The sequence below is a fragment of the Rhinolophus sinicus genome, linkage group LG13, assembly GCF_036562045.2.
Source record: "Rhinolophus sinicus isolate RSC01 linkage group LG13, ASM3656204v1, whole genome shotgun sequence".
Lineage (NCBI taxonomy): Eukaryota > Metazoa > Chordata > Mammalia > Chiroptera > Rhinolophidae > Rhinolophus > Rhinolophus sinicus.
This window is the reverse complement of record NC_133762.1, coordinates 37,199,637-37,213,172: the sequence shown is the minus strand read 5'-3', so window position 1 is coordinate 37,213,172 and position 13,536 is coordinate 37,199,637. Positions and strand designations below refer to the sequence as shown.

At 38.1% G+C, this 13,536-nt stretch overlaps 1 protein-coding gene across 1 annotated transcript in view; it reads left to right on the top strand.

Moving 5' to 3' along the window:
• Positions 1–13,536, top strand: part of ASIP (agouti signaling protein) — a 90,701-nt gene that overhangs the window by 10,805 nt on the left and 66,360 nt on the right. The gene's annotated exons all lie outside the window — the stretch shown is intronic.

Genomic DNA, 13,536 nt, shown 5'->3' with positions numbered 1-13,536 from the left:
AATGTATGACATTTAAAATTTGATAAGTTACTGCCAAACTGCCTTCTACAAAAGTTGAATCAGCTTATATTCCCACTAACATTTGAATCAGCTTATGCTTTCACCTACAGTATATGAGACTGGCTTTTCCCCCACAAATTCACCACCACTGGGTATTACTAATCATTTAAAATTTTGTCAATATGATGAGCAAAAACTGATGTCTTATTATTTTAATTTTATCAATCTGAGGTGTTTCCTACATCAATTTTGAAAAATGGTTTAACTTCATTAGAAACTCCAATCAGTTTTCTAAAGTGGTTGTATACTTTTACACTCCCACCCACAATGGATGAGCATTTCAGTTACTTCGCATATTCTTCAAAAATTGGCATTGTCGGTCTTTTAATTGTAGCCAATCTGGTGAATGTGTAGTGGCATCTCATTTTGGTTCTTATTTGCATTCCCTATATGAGTAATGATGTTGAGCACCTTTTCATATATTTGTTGACCATTTGGACATCTTTTGTGATGTATTTAATCAAATCTTTTGCTCAGTTTTTTAATTGGGTTGTCGTCTCTTTTTTTTATATATTAGTGGGAGTTCTTTATATATTCTGGATACAAGTCTTTTGACAGAGAGATGAGGTGTGATCAAAATACATGGTGAATGTTTAAATTAAAAAAAATTTATTGTAGTAAAAGACACATTGCCATTAATCCCCCTAAAAATATTCCTCCTCGCTTCGAGAACACACTTATCCCATCGTTCTTGCCACTTCGTGAAGCAGTTCTGGAAGTCCTCTTTTGTGTCTTTAGTTGCGCTGTTGTGGCTGCCTCGATGTCCTGAATTGATTCAAAATGTTTACCTTTCGTCGTCATTTTGACTTTGGGGAACAGCCAGAAGTTACACGGTGCCAGATTCAATGAATAAGGTGGATGAGGATGCGCTGTAATATTTTTATTTGACAGAAATTGCTGTACCAGAAGCAATATGTGACCCGAGTGTTGTCATGATGGAGAATGAGACCATTTGCCCATTTCATGTTAATGCGTTGTTTGTGATCCAAGATTTATGGCACACTTTAAAACACACCTTCTCACAATTGTAGCTCACACCCAACTGACTGCACCGAACAAGTAACTTGTCACACACTGTTACTAAGGTTCGATGCGCTGCTTCCTGTATTGAAGATCCCTGCCTTTCCATTGGATGGCACTGGGCAGCAGCGTTCACCATATTGTTTGATCACGCTTTGTATGTTGTAAATATTTTCTCCCAGTCTGCATGCCTTTTCACTTTTTTAATCGTCTCTGTTGATGAGCTCATAGGCTGACTCTTGCTTGTTGTGGAATATTTGTTGTATATTTTATAATTTTAAAATTACATTCTATAATTTTAAGTGACATTTTATTTTTTTAAGAGCTCAACTTTAGCAGGGCTTTATCTGTGTGAATTTTGTGTGATCTGGGTTGAGGTTGTCCCCTCTAGAGAGGTTTAGTATTTATTTGCTCTTGTCAAATGCCTTGATGTCAGAGCATTTTTTTTACTTTAATGTTTGGGCTTACAGGTCCTAAAAACATGTAGTTTGTGTAAATATGATCTTCAAACTCACCTGAGGGTGGGTCTATGGTTAAAAATTCTTGAGAGAGACTTTTTTCATGCAGAGCAAAGCTAAAATATATATACTTCCTTGTTATTTTTCTGTGACAGTGGAAAAACTCTGGTTCATTTTTTGACTGAAGGTCCCAATTTTTCCTGGGCTTCCTGCTTCATTTTCTGTCTATCTGTCTTTTAAAACACAATGAACGTCCTTAATTCCAAGACAAGCAACCTTTTCCACCCCCCCACCCCCCATCTAGAGGATCAATCCTAAAGTTTTAGTTCTTTATTTTTTAGTTCATGGTATTTTAGTCAGCAATTTTAGGTCTTTTGTAGCAGAGGGTTTTCAGAAGATCTAGACTGAAGTATTGCTGGAAACGCTATGCTAAACATTTCTGTACCCATCAAACTATTCCTTTTCTCATTTCATAATCTTTTGGGAGAAAAGATGTAATAAAGATGTGAGGGTCTCTTGAGTCAATACAGACTTACTTGGAGTCTGGAAAGTCAAAACAGTGTAGTGTAACTCTCTTTATTAATATTCTGTGCACTTCTTGAGTATTTTGTTAACATTTGGTTTTGCTTAATTTTACCCACATCCTCTTTTTCTCAGAAATGGGGATTCTAATGGCTTCGAACATCAAATAGCTCTTAAAAGTAAAACTGTGATGGATTGAGTATGAATGAATGAAACATGGGTTACATTTCCCTTGAAATACATATGGATTTAATGATTCGCAGGAAAACTCATCATAATTTAAAAAGATTTGGGATAATGTTTGAGATGTTAGAGACGTGGAAAATTTTGCTTGATTGTACTGTCTCAGCTTCCAGATTTCCTCTGAAACTGATGTCACGGCCATAGACCAAAGAGTCCCAACCAAGAAGTGAAAAAGTCTAGCAGTTTCTGGCATATTTAAGAAATTTTAGCTTAATCTCTATTTTTCAAGTGTTTTAAATACCCCTAAACTGATTTCGATGGAAGAAACTTCTTTCATACCTGCCCTCAAGAGTTCACAGTCTAGTAGAGGAGTCAACGTGCAAACAAATGAAAGGAATAAATGTGGGTGTGATGCAGAGAAAAGGAGGGCTTAGTACATGCGACCCAAAGCAATCTCGAAAGACAACACAGACGATGCTTGACCTGAGCCCTAGAGAAGAGTCGTTTACCTGCTGGACTGTTATGTTCAAAGGGACAACATGTGTAAAGACTCAGAGGTGGGAAAACAGCTTGGAGTTCTTAGGGAGCTACAATTGGAAGGGTGCAGTGAGAGACATGGCTGCAGGGCAGTTAGGGGTCTGACTAAAGAGGAGTTTAGTACCAAGGATCTTGGGTTTCATCCTGAAAGATCAATATTCTGATTATTATCATAGCAGCTCACTACTCACGTTTTATATATATATATATATATATATACATATGTATATATATGTCTATATGTATATATATACACATACATGTACACGTGTGTATATAGGTATGTATATATATTATATATATTTTTTATATATATTTTAACATCTTTATCAAGGCATAATTTATTGCAATAAAAGGCACACATTTTAAGTGTACATCTTGGTGACTTGAGAGATTTACATACGTATATAACCACCACCACTCAATCTGTAGAATTTTACTATTACTTCAGAAAGTTCCCTTGTGCTCCCTTCTCAGTCGATCTACCCCACCAACACTCCTAGGCAACCACTATAGATTTCTGTCAGTATAAATTAGATATGTTTTTTCTAAACTTTTAATTAAATAGAATCATATGGTATATATTTTTAATTAAAATATAGTTAATATACAGTGTTATATTAGTTTTAGGTATGCACCATAGTTACTCAACATTTATATACCTAACGAAGTGGTCACCACGATAAGTCTAGTAGCCATCTGACATACAAGGTTATTACAATATTATTGACTATATTCCCTGTGCTGTACATTACATCCCATGACTTATTGATTTTATAATGGAATTTGTACCTCTTATACCCCTTCACCCTTTTCACCCTTCCCCTCACCCTCTTCTCTGGCAACCATCAATTTGTCTATCAGTCTGCTTCTGTTTTGTTTGTCTGTTTGTTTTTTAGATTCCACATATAAGTGAAACTGTATGGTATTTACCCTTTTTTATCTGACTTATTTCACTTAGCGTAATATCCTCTAAGGCCACCAGTGTTGTCTCAAGTGGCAAGATCTCATTCTTTTGTTATGCTTCAGTAATATTCCATTGTGTATATACGCAGATACCACATCTTTATCCACTCATCTATCAATTGGCATTTAGGTTGCTTCCATATCTTGGCTATTGTTAACAATGCTGTAATGAACATAGGGGTATGTTTATCTTTCCAAATTAATGTTTTCATTTTCTTTGGATAGATACCCAGAAGTGGAATTGCTGGGTCATATGGTGGTTCTATTTTTAATTTTTGGAGGAACCTCCGTACTGTTTTCCATAGTGGCTACATCAACTTACAATCCCACCAACAGTGCATGAGGGTTCCCTTTTCTCCACATCCTTGCCCATACTTCTTATGCGTTGTTCTTTTGATACTAGCCAATCCGACAGGTGTGAGGTGATATCTCACTGTGGTTTTGATTAGCATTTCCCTGATGATTAGCGATGTTGAGCATCTTTTCATGTGTCTGCTGGCCATCTGTATGTTCTCTTTGGAAAAATGTCTATCCAGGTTCTCTGCTCATTTTTAAGTTCGATTTTTAATTTTTTTTAAATTTTGAATTGTATGAGTTCTTTAAATAGTTTGGATATTAACCCCTTATTGGATGTGTCATTTGCAAATATCTCCTCCCATTCAGCGGGCTGCCTTTTCATTTTGTTAATGGTTTCCTTCACTATACAAAAGCTTTTCATGTAGTGTATACTCTTGTGTCTGGCTTCTTTTGTTCAACATGATGTTTTTGAGGTTCATCCATGTTGTGTATAACAGTAGTTCATTCTTTTTTATTGCTGAGGGTTCATTAGATTTCTGTTCCACGCTTTGTTTATCTAGTCACCTATTGGTCGACATTTGAGTCATTTCCAGTTTCTGTCTATTATAAAGCTGCAATAAACACTTGTGTACAAGTCTTTGTCAACAATCACTTTAACACGTGTTGTAGCTAATATATTTGTCTGGAAAGACCACCCCACCACTACTAGCCAAAGCATCTGTGTGAGTTGCTGGGAGTAGAAAGAAGGCAGTATGGAGAATTTGTTTCAGGCCTGGACAATCATAGAACTCATTTTTTTTTTCTGCAACAGTGATTGGTTTAAGGCACTGACATGTGACCAAAGAAAGTTTAGAATCTTTTCCCAGAAGAAAGAAAATCTTTTTTTTTCCCCACATGGGTTGCTAAAGTGGGACTATGTGAGCTTGAAGCTGCAACACCTTTCTTCCCTGGTGGCATAGAGGACGCCCTTCTATGGTAGGAGAGAATAAGAGCAATGCATAGGGGGAAATGGGGAAGGGGGGTGAGAGAAAGAGAATCACGACCTTCTCCACCAATTACTTACGTGTGACAGAATTGGGAATTCAAAGAACCAAATAAAGAAGAAACTGGAGGCCGGAGGAAAAGGATGTAGCAGAGGCAGCTGAAACCCGTGAGTCATGCTCTCAATGCTCTGAGCTCCATAGTGCCAACCTTTTCTTAACTAGACAAGAAATTAGGGAAGGAGGCTGCCAGCCTGAGGCCTTGACAAAGAGGGGTAAGTGGACTCCTCACTGTGGAGCAAAGAGATCACTAGGACAGAGAACTGTTTCCCTACCACTCTTCCCTCTCTACCCATCCTCAGTTCCAGTTCAGCAGATGTGTATTGATATCTGTCAGTGAGTGGACAGGTGTGATGGAATGTGGGAATATAAAGATGAATAAGACAGTCTCTCCCTTCCAGGACCTAACACATCAGTAGAGGAGGGATAACTCCTTCAGCCTGGAGGTGAGGGGAGTAAGGAGCTAAGCCTTAAAGGATAAAGTGAGAAAGTGATAAGAGCACTACAGGCAGAGGTATAGAGACAAGAAGCATCTGATATTCGAGAGCATATTGTCAAAGACGGGGAGTAGCCAGAAATAATGCTGGAGAAGCAAGAATGGATCGTGAAGGACCCAGAATGCCACACTAAGAAGTTTGCATTTTATGTTGTTGGCATTGGGAAATTATATTAGTTTTTGAGGGCTTTCATAACAAAGTACCACAGATTGGGGGGCTTAAACAACAGAAATTTATTTTCTCACAATTTTGGAGGCTAGAAATCCAAGATCAAGGTATTAACAGATTTGGTTTCTTCTGAGGCCTCTCTCCTTGGCTTGCAGATGGCGTCTTCTCCCGGTGCCTTCACACGGTTTTCCATCTGTAGGTGTCTGTGTCTAAATTTCCTCTGCTTATAAAGATACTGGTCAGATTGGATTAGGTCCTCGTTTTAACTTCATTACCTCTTTAAAGACCCTATCTCCAGAATACAGTCACATTGAGAGGTACTAGAGGTTAGGACTTCAACATAATCAATTTTATGAGAACAATTCAGTCTATAACAAAAGCCATCGAGAGATTTTAAGTAGATAAGGGCATGAACAGATACATACTTCAGAAACATTACTGGTAATAGCGTGGAGGATGACCTAAAGAAGGACAACACCAGAGGCATGAAGGCTTGTTTAGGAGGCTTTTGGAATTGTCCAGGCAAGAGGTGATAAGGGCCTGAATTAGAGAGGCTACACTCGGACTGCTGCCTGATTAAATATGAATCACCTCTGGATGTAGTGGCTGTTGAAGCAGTTGATGACTCTTCCCACGAGGACAAATGCTGTTATGTAAGATGTTTATGCACATTTGCTTTGAAGGAGAAGGGTAAGTGGAATGAGGCAGTAAGTTCTATGAAGGATTCTTCAACTACATAATGGCTTTATAAGGGTTCCTACGTTTGGATCGTGTTTCTTTACTTGTCACTGTTCCAATTCCTATTCCTATTCTTGTTATGGAGATTTATTTTTGATGTGGTAGAAAGGCCACAGATTGTGGAGTTGGTTCCCACTTAGAGCTTTAATTCTGGCAATTAATAAGTGAGCAACATTGGGAAAGTCATTTTATCTCTCTGAACTTCAGTTTCCTTATATATAATTATTATTATGATAATAATAATAATAATAATAATGTCTACCTGACAGGTTCGTTGAAAGAATTAAATGAGATCATGTATGAAAGGTATTCTGTAAAGAGCAGTACACTTGTTATTTATTCTACTTTGTACCCCCAAAGGATGCTTTTATGTCCGTTGGTGGAAATGGGAAGCAGGTATTCTTTACATAGCATAATGGTGGCTATGAGTGATTGAGCTGCCTGGTATGAGCCCTAGATGTGAGCCCTACGGTACCTCTTTCTTTTAGAAGGGGATCCCCAGGTCACAGGAGTTGGTGGGGTATTAGTTGTGTCAACATCTGAGAAAAATGTGACTCTTCTCTGGCCTCTTTGGCTCTGATTACGAGGAAAGAAAATGGAGTTTGATTTAGGGGCATGTTTAATATCACTAAAACAAAAAGGAAGGGAGCAAATAGACAAAAGCAGAGGGGAAAAAAAAGGGTGAAAGCCACAAAAGGGAATGTGAAAACAAAAGGCAAAATCAGAAAAGAAACTAGAAAAGGATAAAACAAAGACTTTTGTCAGGTGTGTCCTATTTTAGACTTCTTAATCATGTCTCATTTCTTTAAGTACCAGAACCTCAAGGGAAAGGAGAGGAATTATTCTTTTTAATATCATTTTTGTATGTGTATGGTCAGTGACATCTCATTGTTAATAATACTGTTATTAGCAAGAAATGATTCCTGGGAATTTTGACTTGAGTTTGTTATTATATATAATAACTAGAATTTCTGTGAATTATATACCTCGCTCAATGCAAACATAGAATATATATCCCCTTGACATAAGATTTTATTTAACTTTTTAGAAAAGATGATTTAATTGATCAGACTTATAATGCTTCCAAAAATCATACCTTGGAGGGGAATGTTTCTTCAAATAAGTCTGATATGTTTCCATATGAGGAAACTTAAACTTCTTAAACTTGATACTAAATACTAACAATCTTCTTTTATAATTCACCAAATTCTCTTATAAATAAACTAGAAAACATGGCAAAAATTTTGGTCCCAGATGAGATCAGGGATTTATTATTAGTTCATTTAACAGATACAAGTGTGTGTATATATATATATATATATATATATATATATATATATATATATTGAATATGAGGCTTTTTGTCAGGTGCTAGGTATAGAGTTGGTGAATAAAACAGAGTCCCAGCCCTTGTGGAGTTATGTGGGAGAGTTAGAAAGTAAATAAATATATAAATATAATCAACATATAATTATACATTGATAACTTTTATGAAGGAAAAGAAGTTGCTGTGAATTAGAAACACAGTGAAGACTTCAGGTGTGGGTTGCTGAGGAAATGACATTTAAACTGAAACCTGAAGTAAGAGTTAATCCTGAGAACAATGGGAAGAAAGTAGTACAGGCAGAGAAAACGATATTTTTGTAGCCCTGAGACAGGAGAGAGTACATCATAGCAGGCTCGTGTCTAGGGAGCAGCAGGCAGGTCTAGGGAGTCTGGTTTAGGCAAAGCTCAGTAAAAGAGATACTTCTTTGGTTTTTCCTGTCCTTATAGTTCATGCTGACTAATTGCTTAGTGTCTTGGGGATAGTCAAGGCTGAAATAACGGCTAATAGTTGAAACAGAGCTGTCCATGAGACCAGGGCTAACCCTGTCCCTGGTGAGGACAAAGAGATTCAAGGGAGGAAAATTCTAGCATGAACTTTATTTAGTGTATCTTCATAGGTGGACTATGTAAATTTTAAATGTTTGGGTTTTTCGTGACACTCCACTACAATTTTTTTACTATGTGAATTTTTCTGGTGATCTGGTGACCTGTGTGGTTCCTGTGGTTCCTGTTTCTGTTATTGCTACTCCTCTTGCCATCACCACCTCTGTGGCAATTTCCCAGGCCAAGCACCTTGGAACCACCTTTGACTCTCCTGTCATTTGTCAAGAACAATAGATTCCACTTCTGTAGTTTACCTCCAATGAGTTGCCTCTAGTCCAGGGGTGTCAAAACTGCGGCCCGCGGGCCAACTGCTTTCCGCAATCCATTGTTAATTGCCCCGCAGCAAATTCCAAAAATATATTTAGTTTACTTAAATAAACCAGGTGAGGCAATGCGTACTTCACCTCGAGTGAGTGGCCCGGCTGTTCGTGTATTTTACCGCATATGGCCCTTGGTTAAAAACATTGGAAAAAGTTTGGACACCCCTGCTCTAGTCCATTCTCGTGGCCACTGACTATGCCAGGCTTTCCTACTCAGTTCCCTAGCTCTAGCTTCATCCAACTTAATCCATCCTTAAGGTTACTGCTGTGTTAATATTCCTTGAGTACTATTCTAATTCTGCCCCTTCCTTAGCTCTGATCTTTTACTTTATAAGTGAATTCCTATAAGCTGATTAACCCTTAGGCCTCAGAAAGCATCACCCTTAAGAGTACCTCAGCCTTTGCTCTTGTTCTGTCTAGAGCACTTCTTCTCCTGGCCATCCCAGTCCTACCATCTTCCAGTGCTTTAGGGCATTCTTTCATTCATTCATTCATTCATTCATTCATTCATTCATTCACTAAGTATTTGTTGAGTGTCTGTTACGTGCTAGGCACTAGAGCTACAGTGAGCAAGAGAGAGAAAGTCCCTGCCCTTGTGGAGCCCACATTTTCACAAAAGGATGGTAAAGATTCAACCAAAGAAATATATCAAGCCAGAATAAGACAGGAACATTTCCCACACAGCAGATTAAATAAGTTCCTATGAACTGTCAAGATGAAAGGCTACATTTGAAATTAGATTGAGAAGCTGATGGGCCACAAGTTACTCATCATTTGTCTATTCTAGGGTAGTAAAGAGAAATAGGTTGGAGAGGTTAAGAAGTTTATGGAAGGCATTGAATACCAGGCTAATGAGTTTTAAACAGTTTAGAGAGAATGAGGAGGTATTCACTTTTTCTGATCCCTTCTTATAATTCAGATTCTAAAGAACCACCAGCTTTCTTCATAGCCAGCCATCAACAAAACTAGAAAAGATACTACGTATTTATCGTTACGCTTAGTGACTGACTAATTACCTACATTTGAGGTTGCTTCTTCTAATAATTAAATTTTGGTCAGCTTTTGTAACTTTACATTTTTTTTCCCCCCTAATAGTGAGATCAGAGGGGGAAAAAAATGTCAGAAATAAGAAAAGTCAAGCCATAAAATGTCATATTCACCTTCTTCCCTGGCAGACCAATGTGGAACCTCCTAAACTTGTTCCCTAGAACCACTGGGGTCAGAGGAACTGTATCTTCCCAGTCTTCTCTGTATCTTTTGGCTTCTGTGCTTCCTCTGGTGAGCAATCTATTCCAGGCCCCTGTCAGCCCCTTATCTGAGGGAAAGCCCAGGAAAAGCTCTCCCTCCTCTGCCTTTACTCACCCTTTCCTACCCTCTGCCCAAATCTCCCAGGTGGTCAGTTTGGCACTATTTTAATTAACACTTAGTGATATGTTCATACCATAATCCTTCTTACCTGACATCCTGCAAAACAGTATCTCTTTGCCACTTGAATTAGCTAGACTGATAGTAAGGAGATTTTTGTGTGTGTGTTTTTTGTAAAAAAGCCTTGTTGGTGAATTTCTACATCTTTTTAAAAAGCTGCAGCTTTTCTACCAGGGAGAAAACTAGTACCAGCTTCCAGAGAAGAAAACATTAAATCTTATAGAATCTAAGGAGAAATGAATATGGTCTACAGTTTGAAGTGTTTTGTTTCTAGGCCTTCCCTGACTTGCTTGGAAACTTTTTTTTTTAATTGGGGAATATTGGGGAACTGTGTTTTTCCAGGACCCATCAGCTCCAAGTCATTGTTTTCAATTTGGTTGTAGAGGGTGCAGCTCACTGGCCCATGTGGGAATCGAACCGGCGACATTGGTGTTATGAGCACTGCACTCTAACCAACTGAGCCAACCGGCCACCCCACTTGGAAACTTTAATCCATCCAAATCTCCTTTCCGAAGCAGATGGCTGTGAGAAAGAAGAGAGATAGCTCAAAGACATTTTCCCAACAGTAAATCCCAGATGTGAGCTGCCCAGAATAATGGAGTGTAGTCCTGCCGTCAAGTTCCAGGACAATCATGCTCTGAGTTTTCTTGACACGTGCTTTTATGCAATTTTAGCAAAAGAAGCCAAATTTAGGAATAGATGACAAAATTCCATCCTTTCTACTGCTGTGTCTCTTCTTGTGCTAAAACAACCTTATTTTCCCCATCATACATTATCTGTGCGTGGGTTGTGACTAATGCTAGCCTGTCTAAGGCTAGGATAATTAAAATATAACTGGGTTTAAGGCTTTGTCCTAACCAGTATTTATCCTAATATTTGGAGGTGATGATAAGAACAACAAAATATATAGCTCTGTGCTTCCTAGATGATACGAGGAGGTATTTTTAGAAAAAGTTTAAGACTTGAGAAGGAACTGAGTATGGTGGAAACGGATGTGCCAAACTGTATGACAGGGAAGGAAATACTAGCTAGTTTAGACATTTTTTCAGACAGATTTCAAAGTGGTGCTTTAATAGTTGGAATTCAAGAAGCTCTGAAGAGAGCATTTTAAACCTACAAGTTATGAATAGCAGTGGGACATAGTTTGGGAAATAGCTAGTTTGGTCATGACTAGAAGAATTACATGTGAGAATTCTGGTATGGGTTGGGAGTGGATAGGAAGTTATTTGGAAATAACTGTAAAAGCATAATGTGTTTATAAACCTATGCCAAGCTGATATAACTATGTTCATAATTAATTGTCTATGGATTCAGTAACATTACTATAAGGAAAAAAGAGGACCTAAATCTAGCTTCTAGAGATGAAAAATACAATATTGGATATGAAAAATACACTGGGTGGGATTAACAGCAAATTAGACATTGCCAAAGAAAAAACTAAAGTACTTGAAGATATAGCAGTAGAAGCAATCCAAAATGAAACACATACAGGGGAAAAAAAGACTTAAATTTTTTTTTTAATACAGAAAAAATTTGAAGATATGAGTACAAATTTTTCAAATTGGGTGAAAACTATAAACTATAGCTCTAAGAAGTTTACCAAACCCTAAACATGGGAAGCATGAAGAAAACTACACCAAGGCACGTCATAATCATATTGCTTAAAGCTAGTGATAAAGAGAAAGTCTTAACCCTATTCTTTATCCCCACTGCCTTAAGTTTGGACCTCTTCATGTCTTAGCTGGACTTTTAATCTCCCTATCTCTAATTTGCTTCCCTACCGGTCTTCTCCTTTTCACCACTATCAGAGAGTTCTTCACTGTTCACTGAATAAAATCCGAATCTCATAGTATGGGAAATAAGATCCCCTGAGCGTGACATATCTGACCCTTTCTTCTCTCTTTAACCTCATCACCTCCCCCCATGCACATCTGCTCTCATCCTCTAGCCACATGGAACTATTTGTGGAAAGGGCTGTCCTATCTCTGCCCTCTGTGGTTTTGCACATGCTGTTGCCTCTACCTGGGAATGCCTTTCCCCCTACTTGGTTTTTATTCTGTTGTCCCCACTAATCTCAAATGTGGAAAGCAGGGACTTTCCTCTCTACAGTGTATGCTACCTAGTTCAATGCATATTTTCCAGTGAATGAAATTACCATTTAAAATTATTTTGACTTAATAACAGCCCAACAGCCTGGGAAGTCTGTTGTCATGTACTTACTGAGACTGAAGATAAATTATCTTTTTTTTCAGAAGCCACAAAAGTTTCTTTTTAATACAAGGTGTTGCTGGTTGTTGATTCATTTATTTTTGGCTTCATTTAATGTTCAGTTCATTGAAGTTCATGAAAAATTTCAATTAATGATTGTGGTTAGAAAGAAGGCTATTACGCTGTGAGTGGCCAGCTGCCAGCGAGAGCTGCCGTGAGTGGCCGACCAACGAATGGCAACCAGCCAGGGGAGCGCAAGGCTCAGAATACGAGCATGGGCCAGGGAGCTGCATCCTCCACAACTAGACTGAGAAACAACGGCTTGAACTGGAGGGAGGCGGAAAGGGGGATGGGAGAAAGAAGGCTATTAAAATGGTGTCATTTAGTACTAATAGCACACTAATATGCCTGAGAATGGCTGTTTCTTCTGGATGTCTTAAATATGTGGCAATTTCTTTTATGAATGAGCATCCATTGTGGAAATGTCCCATTTCCACAAAAAAGATAGGTGCTCTTTTGATAATTGCCAGCAAATAAAATCTTTCAGAGTGTATATATACTGCCTGCAAAACAAATAGGAATATTTTGACACATATTCATAGACTGTCCACGTAGTATGGCTTGCATGCAGAAACCAGTGGCCCATTCGCTGCCACGTGGCCCATTCTGCCACGTGGAGGGAGAAAGCATAGACTAGGGCTTTATAAATTAATAAAGTTAATGTTTAAGACTAGCTTTACTGAGGTAGAAATATGCTTTCCCTAAATTGTATTTAAACTAACTGGATTGAAATTCATAAAAATGTATTATTAACTTTTTGAAATTCCATGTCCAGCTTTACTTTTCTGCACGTGAGAGGGTTTGGGAACCCATATGAGCTAGTTCTAATTTAATTCAGTAATTTATTCAGAAACATTTACTAAGTACCCACTATATACCAGTCACCATGCCAGGTACTAGAGATACAGAGATGAATAAAATAATCCTTGCCATTAGTGAGCTCCCATTCAAGCAGTGGTTCTGAAGTGGGATTGGAGAAGGCATATGCCCTTATGAAGACATACTATAGTTGTCAAGGTCCAGTTATCAAAGCACTACCCTATCCACCCTGAACTCTGATTGTGTTGGAGAAGGGTTTTGCTTTCTGATGGGAATGTGCTGCCCATGC